This window comes from Indicator indicator, chromosome 6, assembly GCF_027791375.1.
Source record: "Indicator indicator isolate 239-I01 chromosome 6, UM_Iind_1.1, whole genome shotgun sequence".
NCBI classification, from domain to species: Eukaryota; Metazoa; Chordata; class Aves; order Piciformes; family Indicatoridae; genus Indicator; species Indicator indicator.
Window position 1 is genome coordinate 8,160,049 of NC_072015.1, and position 9,589 is coordinate 8,169,637.

Below are 9,589 nucleotides of genomic sequence, written 5' to 3' on the forward strand. Positions count from 1 at the left end.
TTCAGTCCTCCCAGTTGTAGCTTGGATGTGGCATGTGACTGCAACACTGTTTTTTTAAAACTGAGTATCACATGTGAATGTTGCTGACTGCACACCACCACGAACTGACTGCGCAACACCATGAACAGCAATATTCAGGCCTCTGGGGTTCTTTGCAGGTACTTTTATACAACCTCAAGCCAGAGCATCTTTGCTGTTCACAACAGTTCTAGTTCACCCAACACATATTCTTCCCAAAGAACAATCCCTGTATCCTGGCAGCTACATTCCAATAGAGCCATTTCACTTGTTAAAGCATAAATGTAGGCTGTATACATCTTCAGAGGGCAGAGCTACTCTACAGACAGCATCATGGGATAATGACTTCCAGACTGTCCAAAGCTGCATTCCTTCAAGCTTCTCTGTTAGTGCAGTAATAAAGACTTTGAGAGCCACCTGGGCTGCATCTGGACTGTGTGGGAGGTAGAACCGCACAGCCTTGCTCTCCTAGATATCCAGCTGAGGTTTGCTGTTGAATTTCCCTCCTGCCACATGCCTGAGTCTCCTCCAGGAAACACAGGGTAGTGGTGTTTGGCCACAGGCAAAACAGAACATGATGGTGGTGAAACACTAGCACACGTTGCTCAGAGAAGTGGTAGATGCTCATCCCTGGAAACATTCAAGGTTGGGTTGAATAGGGCTCTAAGCAGCCTGTTCCAGCTGAAGATGTCCTTGCCCATTGCAAGGAGGTTGAACTACATGACCTTTAATGGTTCTTTCCAACTCAAATAATTCTATCATTCTATGACTTGTGGAAGCAGCAAGGGCTGGATAATGCAGGACATGGTTTTCATCAGCACAGCAGAAATCAGTTGGGAGAGGTCCTGCAAGGGACCAAAAGGGTTCCTGCCCAGGACAGCTAGCAGGTTTGAGTCCTGAAGCTGGAAGAAGGCTCAGTTTTGCATTGCTTTGCTGGAAGCCTATTGCAGAGGAGATCTTCTTGAGCAGAGTGAAATTAACATGCAGAATACTGAGCAGACGTGATCTGCACCAAAAATGACTTGCACCTTCATGAGATAGAATCTTCTTTCCCAACAACAAAGTCAAGGCATTGCTATAGGTTATTGAAAACACTGTGGGGAGTAATCAGTTAATGAAATGAAAAACAAACAAACAAAACAACACAAGAAAACAAACTCCCCAATCCATCCCCAAAGCAGCTAAAGTGCAGGACCTCATAGTCCAAAATTCATTTCTTCCACAAAAACAGTTTTTGTGGCACCCCAGTGACTCCACAGAATTCATGGCTATGCTGCACTTGCTGCCATGGGCTCTGCACTCAGGTCTAGCAGTGCTGGGTTAATAACTGGACTTGATCATCCTCAAGGCCTATTCTTACCAGAAGGATTTTCTGACTCAGTGATGGTATCAGACTGAAATGCATGAGGAGAGGAGCATTGCTGGGGTATAGAGTTCACTGCTAGGCAGGGCTTCTCCTTCTGTTTTCCTTTTTTTCTTTTAGAAAGAAATATGAAGTTTTGAGAGTTTGCAACTGCCTGGAGCCTCTCCAAGCCACCATTTCTCAGGAGTTACCATTCTTAATCTGGAAATGATTGTTGCTGTTTTAATCTTGCTTGTTGTCCCTCCCAACCTCTTTGGCTTTTTGGGCTCTGTTACAGCCCTTCCCCACTGTCTTCTCTTTACCTCTTTCAGACAAGCTGCAGTTCAGTTTGCCTTGCTTAAGAAAAATCAGGCTAGACAGGACTGGGCAAGGCCCCTGACTAGTCACAGAAAGGGCAGTGAGGAGGAAACGTGGCCACAGCAGAGTCTATTTTGGAGACAGCCCACTCACACCCTGCCCTTTGCCCAGACCCTGCCGCGGGCTCCAGCTGTGCTGGGGAGAGCAGCAGTGTTGAGAAGCTGGTCCTCCAGGAGGAAGGAAGAGGTTGGAAATCCCCAGTGTCAAACAGCAAATGCATTGTTTGATTTCAACCTGGGAAATGCAAGCCATGTGCTTTTTTTTTCCTTCTTTTTTTTTTTATTTAGAGCAGAAGAGAATCTCCAGACCCAAGTGAAAAAGCCCAAACATTTGCATTCCTTTCATTTTCACATGTCAAGATTTGGATCTTCCTGCTGTTCTAGAGCAGTGGCTTTAAATGTGCACTAGCTGAGGAAAGCCAGTAACAACTGTGATAGCTTGGTAGGAAGACTGAGTTTTCCAGAGCTGTGCCCTCCTTAGGACTTTGCTTTTCCCTTGTCCAACCCTTGGTGCTGTGAAGAGGCTGATGCCTCCAAAGGTTGGTGTTCTTGTGTGGCAACTATGATCCATCTCATAATTCCATCCTCAGGGCAGTGAACTCCAGGTCAGAGCAGAGAGGACTGTGTGGCTTGGTTTTGTTTTGCTTCCCCCAGGTGTTGCACAGGTTGTGGTCTGCTGGCTGAGATGCCAAGACCTGGTGGCTTGTGACTCGGTGCTGCTCCAGGGCAGGAGGAGGAGAGCAGGGGTGACTCGGATGGTGGTGATGCTCCAGAGCAGAAGGGCTGCCCACAGTCCAGTCTGGCTGGGGAATCGCATTCCTATAGGTATCCTGCTCGAGGCTGGGGATGTTGCTCCTGCTGCAGAAGATCCCCATCACCACTGATGGCAGTTAGGCACAAGGCATATGTGTTTACAGAAGTCTTGGGGAATACAGCTGAAAAATAAACTGCCTTGCCTTCCCCCGCCCCGATCCCTCCCTGCAATGCTTAAGAGTCCCTGGGTGCTTCATCCTCCCTCGTAACACTCCCACAGTTCCTCTGCCAGCATCTCCCTTTAAACCACAGCTGAGCAATTACTGCTGCTGCTCCCAGGATACTGGCTCCCAGAGGACAGTCCCAGCAAGGGATCCCAAGGAGACCTCCCTGCTTGCCTGCTAGTTAGGTTGAGCTCAATGCTACACCAAGGAAATCCCACATGGCTCTTCTGCAGGGGTAAACCATCCAGATGCTCCTTCAGCCTTTGGCTGCAAGGTGCTATATACCCTGTATGTGTGTCTGTGCATGTGTAGAAAATACATTATTTAGTGCAGTAAGCCCTCATTAACAGCAATGGGATTTGTGTGGATTACAGCCCCTAGGAAGCTATTTGATAGCTTACTCCTAATTTGCAAATGTTTGATGCCAATTTCCATACCTGGTGATTAAGTCTTTGGGTTTTTTGTGTTTGTGAGGGTTTTTTTGGTTGTGTTTGTTGTTGGTTGGTTGGTTTTTGGTGGGGTTTTTGTTCGTTTTTGCAATGACCAGGTGCAAATAGAGGCCTCTCAATGCTTTACATGAAAAGGCTGCAGAGTGAGTCCTGTGATTCAGGGGCCAAAAATAATGTTCTCTGTTTAAACAACATTAGCTCTGTGCTACAAGCTGACAAAAGCCAGTGAAATTTAAAGGGACCCTGTCAAAGCAGCTCTAAAAATAACTCCAGCCAGCTGCATTTTGGTGAGCACGTGCTCATGTGGAACATCCCCTCTGCTCTGTCAGTTTTGTCTTGGGTTCTGTTTCCTTTCTGATACAGGTTAGCACAAACTGAGCTTTGCCACCTGGTCACTGGGTGTGTGAAATGACCCTGTCCTGCAGGAGAGAGTCTGGCTGGCTGGGATTTGCAAATTGATAGTTTAGGATTTATCATCTGCTGCTGGGCATCATCCTTTAGCACAGTATGACCATGTCTGACATAACATCCTCACAGGCAAGCTTAGAAGTGTGAGTTAAGTGAGTGGACACTGAGGTGGATTGAGTACTGGCTGAATGACAGAGGCTTGTGGTCAGCAGTGCAGAGTCTGGTTTGAGGTCTGTAGCTAGTGGTGTGCCCTGGAGATCAGTACTGGGTTCAGTCTTGCTCAACATCTTCATTAACCACCTGAATAAAAGGACAGAGTGGACCCTCAGCAAGCTGGCTGATGATACAGCCAAAACTGACACACCAAAAGGCAGTGCTGCCATTCAGTGAGACCCCGAAGGGCTGGGGAGTTGGGTGGAGAACCTCATGAAGTTTAACAAGGGCATGTGTAGGGTCCTACACCTGAGGAGGCGTAACCCATGCACCAGTACAGATTAGGGGGTTAACCTGCTGAAAAACAGCTCTGCAGAGAAAAATCTTGGAGTTCTGGTGCACAAGAAGTTCACCATGAGCTAGCAACACACCCTCGTAGCCAAGAATGCCAATGGTATCCTAGGGTGCACTAAGAAGAGTGACCAGCAGGTCGAGAGAGGTTCTCCTCCTCCTCTACTTTGCCATAGTGAGGCCACATGTGGAGTATTGGTCCAGTTCTGGGCTTCCCAGTTCAAGAGAGACAAGGAACTACTGGAGAGAGTCCTGAGGTGGGCTACAAAGATGCTGAGGGGACTGAAGCATCTCTCTTATGAGGAGGAGCTGAGAAAGCTGAGGCTGTCTAGTCTGGAGAAGAGAAGACTGAGAGAAGATGTTCTCAATATCCAAAGGTTGGGGGTCAAGAGGATGGGGGCAGACTTTTCAGTGCTACCCAGTGATAGGACAAGGGGCAACAGGCACAAACTGGGACACAGGACATTTCATCTAACATGAGGAAAACCTTCTTTGCTGTGGGGGAGACAACACTAGAACAGACTGCCCAAAGAGGTATTGGAGTCTCCTTCTATGAGACATTTAAAACCTGCCTGGATGTGATCCTGTGAAACCTGCTCTGGGTGGCCCTGCTTTAGCAGGGTGGTTAGACTAGATGATCTCCATAGGTCCCTTCCAATCCCTGCCATGCTGCAGTTGTGGTTCCCATCCATGATGGCTTGTGCTGGGCAGCTTGTCCTGGTTATGCTTGTGTGTTTCTGTGTAAGGTGATTGGGGGGGTGTTTCTTTGGGGCTAGAGAAGGCTGAAATCATGGCTACTTTGCACACCGTAACTTGTCACTGGTGACTCCCAGACAGCTGCACTCTGTGGCAGACCACAGCTTGCACACCTGCAGGTGTGCTGCACAAACACAGTGCTCGGTAGGAAGCCTTAAGACAGTCAATCCCCCTCTTCTCCTCCCACCTGCCTGCATTTTGGTGGCATGCCTCTTTCCTGGGGAGTGATGTGACTCTTCCTTCCCTGCAAACGCATGTGAGATGGGCTCCTTGCCATAACACAGCTCCTGTCTGTAGGACAAGGCTTACTTTGAAACTTGGGATTACCCCTTGAATCTCCCTGCAGCACAAACAGCCACAGCTCTGCCAGTCTGCACCTTATCTGACCTTGCCTTACTCTTGTCAGAAAGAAATCTAGCCTTTGTATCTCTGTAAACCGAATCATTCACCCTGCCCCCCTGGGCACACCACAAGATGCATATAAGATGCATGTAAAGTATGTGTGATGCAGCTGATTTGAAGAGCAGAACTTAGCTTCAGTTAGTTTCCTCATTTGAAGCACAAATGGGAGATGGACAGCTGGGTATTTCTCGGTGCCATTTACCCATGTGCTGAATTTCCCTAAGTCTTTGGGTGGTTTTTTCAGTCAGAAATGGCAATAGCTGCTGGGGAATGCCCTCTTTCAAAAACCTTGGTAGAACACCTTTGCCTTATCCCCAGAAGCAGCTGCCTTATTTTCCCTTCTCTCTCCCACATACCAACTTTCCTGCTACCCTTTCTACTCTCTTGAGGTTTCTATTATCAAAGTCCCTGCCCAGAGGTTGCTCCACTGCTGGCAGCAGGAGATTGAGCATCTCCTTTTCCCCTTGGGCAGGGCTGCAAAACCCAAAAGATCCTTAGACTTCCCCTGCCAGCCAAAGAAAAGAGCTGGAATGTGAGCAGCTTCTGAACAACTCTTATCTTGCCAGTGTACCAGGAGCTGGATGTAGGGTGGAGATACTCATTCACATCAATTCCAAAGTTGTTTCCAGGTTTAATTTCATTCCAGTTCAAAATAAAATCCCGAAATTGTGCTATTCTTGACCAAAATAATCACAATTAAAAATATGACCCCAACCCTCCCTCCCATCATGCTTCAGATAAACTGGCGAACTTCCATCCTAGTCTTTTTCTTGATATACATAGGGATTGTATCTATTGAGTGGATGTACCTGACTGACTGAAAACTGAAGCAAGGGTGGGTTTAAAATTAAGTTACTTAAGTAAAATTAAGTTAATTTTAATTAAGTTCAGTAAATTAAGTGAAAGTTCAGTAAAATTAAGTGAACTTAATTTTAATTAATTAAGTTACTGAACTTAATTTTAACACACTGAAACTCTATATACTACTATCAGATTCCTTTTTGTTATTAGCAGCACTTACTTTTTGATGTTCTATCAAAATCAAAACGTCAGTGAAACTCGACATCTTGGCATGACTTTGTGCTTCTCTGATGTTGCTGGAAGGCTGTTTTCCATGAAAACTTGTGCTATTCCCAGGGTAGTTTTCTTTTACTGGATACTCACCACTTCAGTTGTCTCACTTTTAGTTGGTGTGTTTGTTTTCCTGTAATAATATAACACAGTTGATTACAAACCCCGCTAGTAATAGGATATTTATACTGATGTATGTATGCTAGGAGTTGAGTTTTTTTTTGTTCCAGAGCACTCTTCATTGGCTCTGTGCTTATAAGTGTGGTAAATAACAGCAGTATCCAAAGATGAAGAGAACATCTGCCACCAGAGGAAACATGACAGATATTCAGAATATCAGATAACCTCTGATATTCTTCCAGGTGTGCACAGAGGAGGGGAAGTAAGAAAACCTTCATTTTGATCTCATTAATGATGCTGAAGTGACAATGGACTTCAAAAGTACTTTTCATCTTGAGAAAAGAAGGAAACTTTTAAGGTGTTACTCTGAAAATAGTCAAATGGAAGACACCCAGTCTATGGTCTTGCACATCCATTGATCTGATCCTGAGCAAGAAAGACAGCAGGAGGAAGAAAAAAAAGTCTAAAGCACTTCTAACTCGGTGCCAGAAAATTATCCACTGTTCATCATCATTAATTCATTATTTGCCTGAAAAATCAGGGGGCAGAGCAAGTTGTTGCAGAAAACTTTCATAAGAGTAAACTCCAAATTTCTAGAAGAATCTTCTGGAATACATCCAATATATCCACCTTTTCTGTTTACTTTCTGGGTTTACTGGTGAGAGTACTGGGGAATTATAAAAAAGGGGCAAAAAGCCAAGCAAATATCAGAGTAATCTCAAAAAAAGCAGATTGAGTTCATCATAAACCTAAGAGGTTTTTCCCCCCGAAAAAGCAGAGTTAATCATTCAAATACACTAAGACACTGGTTGATTGGTGTGTTCAATCAAGACTAATCACCACAGCTTGAATTTTGAATATTAAATGCTTGTGGAGTCAGCTCACAAGTTATCTGCATAATTTTTGTCATGTAAATTAAGCTATTTGATGATTTATGTTAGACAACGCATGTCTAGAATTAGGGAGATGCTGGTGGACAATCTGCAAACAGAGAAGTGTGATGGAACACAGGATGTAATTTCCTAGGAATAGTTTGTTCTTTTCTGAGTTTGCTTCCAAGGCCCATAATTTTTAATTTTTCAGCAATATCTGTTGCTGTATGACTGAATATTTAGTGGGTAATGTTTATGGGGAAACCATCTCCCATTGTAAAGGCATCAGAAGCTGTCATTTGCTGCTGTGTTACAGAACTTGCATCCCTGTGGCTTTTTTGGTCAGCTTGTCTTGCCTCTCCTTGTCACGCTGCTGATGACTACTAGCTCTGCCAACTTCACCAGACAGCAAAAATATCACTGATATCTTGAATGTACAGGAATTAAAACCCAGCCTTAACTATGTAACACTGATGGTTAATCAAGTGGAACTAGCAATTAGAAATGGTCTTTCTGAATCAGAAAGAAGCAATGGCCTGATTAAAGAAATCATCGAGTCTGTAGGTGAGCATCAGTGAAATGCAGAAATTGATCAGCATGTGAAACCAAGTCAGTTATAGTAGTGAATGACAGTGAGGTTGAATATGAAAGCACTATTTTCTGGACAGGCTGAATGGACTGGCTGAGTCCAATGGCACAAGGTTCAGCAAGGCCAAGTACTAGGTTCTATCATTTCATCACTATGGTTGGAAAAGACCTTCAAGATCCTAAAGTACAACCATTACTGAAGTCTACCAAGACTACTACTACACCATATCCTTTAGCACCATATTTAGATGGCTTTTAAATATATCCAGTGATGGTGATTTAACCACTTCCTTGGGCAGCCTGTTCCAGTGTTTGGTAACTTTTCCGGTATAGAAGTTTTCCCCTAATGTCTAACCTAAGCCTCCCTGGCATATCATGATGCCGTTTACTCTTGTCCTATCAGTTGTGACTTGTGAGGAGAGACCAACATCCACCTCTCTACAGCTTCCTTTCAGGTAGTTGTAGAGAGCAAGAAGGTCTCCCCTCAGCCTCCTTTTCTTCAGACTAAACACCCCCAGCTCCCTCAGCTGCTCTTCAGAAGACTTATTCTCAAGACCCTTCACCAGCTTTGTTGCCCTCCTGGACCTGCTCCGGCACCTCAATGCCTCTCATACTGCAGTGCCAAAACTGAACACAGTAACCAAGGTGTGGCCTCAACAGTGCTGAATATAGTGGGACAATCACCCTGGTCATGCTATTCCTGATGCAAGCCCAGATGCTGTTGTCCTTCTTGGCCAGCCAGGCATGCTGCTGGCTCATGTTCAGCTGTCTGTCAACACCCCAGAAAGTCCCTTCCTCCTAAGCAGTTTTCCAGCCACTCAGCCCCAAGCCAGTAGCACTGCACGGGGCTGTTGCAGCCCAAGCGCAGGACTCAGCACTTAGCCTTGACAAAGCCCATGTAACTGGCCTCAGCCCATTGATTCAGCCTGCTCAGGTCCCCCTGAAGAGCCTTCCTACCCTCCAGCAGATCAACACTCCAACTGAACTTTGTGTTGTCTAAAAACATACTCAGGGTGCTCTCAATCTCCTTGTCTAGATGACTGATAAAGATATTAAACAGGAGCAGCCCCAGCACTGAGCCCTTGGGATCACTAGTGACCAGCCACCAACTGGATTTAACACCATTCACTGCCACTCTCTGGGCCCAGTCATCCAGCCAATGTATGGTCCAGTCCTGACCAGGACAGAGTTTGCCTATCCAAGGTGGCAGTTCTGCTAACCCCCTTCTTTACTTCTCCAAGAATCTAAAACTATTTCATGATTATTAAACCAAAGACAGCTTCTGACTGTTACATCTCTTATAAGTCCATCTCTATTAACAAGCAGCTGGTCCAGGAGGGCACCTTCTCTAGCTGGATCCTTCACCAGCTGCATCAGGGAGTTATATTCCACACACTCCAAGAACATAGGGCACTGTTCCCTCTATGTTGCATTATATTCCCAGCACACAGCTGGGAGAAGTCCCCCACAGAACAAGAGACAGGGATCACAAAGCTTCTCCCGACTGCTTATAGGGTACTTCGTCAGTCTCATCATCTTGTCTCCCCAAGCACAGACCTGTTTTCATTGCACCCTGTCCCTCAGGTTTCATCTGCTTGGTGGCAAAACAGGAGGGGGTCCTCTGCTTCTTGTGGAGCCTGTATCTGCTGCCTTTGTGTCAGGGCATGGCATAGCGCCACCAATCTAACTCCCTCTTTCACTCCCC